Here is a 791-nt window from a genome sequence, read left to right as displayed (position 1 = left end):
GGAAACATGTACAATGTGAAATACAGCATTTTTTTAGGGAGTTTGAGGCTAGCCTAGACTCCATGAAATCATGTCTTAAAAAGCCACTCTCCTTCAAAGACACCCAGTAACCCACTAACTAAAATTACCTCTTAAAAGTCTTTTCAGTTCAAGAAAGTGCATCTATTCACTTAAGGTAAAGTAAAATTCTTGGTTTTTTTTTCTGTTTGTTTTTTGAGACATAGCCTCACTATATAGCCTAGGCTGCCCACAGATTTACCATCTGCTTGCCACAGTTTCCCAAACGCTGCATTTCATGTGTGTACTGATGTTTGGAAAATAAAATGCTGGAATTAAAATGTTCTATGGTTACCTGGGCATGGCAGTGCAACCTGAGACTGAGGCAGCAAGTTGCCAGGTTAACGCCAGAGTGAAGTACATAGAGAAATTCTGTTTCAAACAAAATCCCTCACCATATGGCATTAAACGTAAAAGTCCAGAGTCTGGGAGAATAACTGTAACTCAGTGGTAGAACATGTATGTGCTTAGCATGAGGAAGACCCTAGGTTCCATCTCTATCGTCCTCTTCCAAAAACCAATTTAAATATGTCATAGTAAATATAGTCATACTATGAAGAGTGGAGTCTGCTTATTATCCTGACTGCAGTAAGTCAAGGCACATTTTTATTTTTCTTTTTTAAAATTTTTTCTTTTTCTTTTTTTGGTTTGGTTTCTCTCTCTCTCTCTCTCTCTCTCTCTCTCTCTCTCTCTCTCTCTCTCTCTCTCTCTCTTTTTGTTTGTTTTTCGAGACA

Source organism: Grammomys surdaster, unplaced genomic scaffold, assembly GCF_004785775.1.
Source record: "Grammomys surdaster isolate TR1022 unplaced genomic scaffold, NIH_TR_1.0 126298, whole genome shotgun sequence".
NCBI classification, from domain to species: Eukaryota; Metazoa; Chordata; class Mammalia; order Rodentia; family Muridae; genus Grammomys; species Grammomys surdaster.
The sequence above is the reverse complement of the archived record's forward strand: the minus strand, read 5'-3'. Positions refer to the sequence as shown.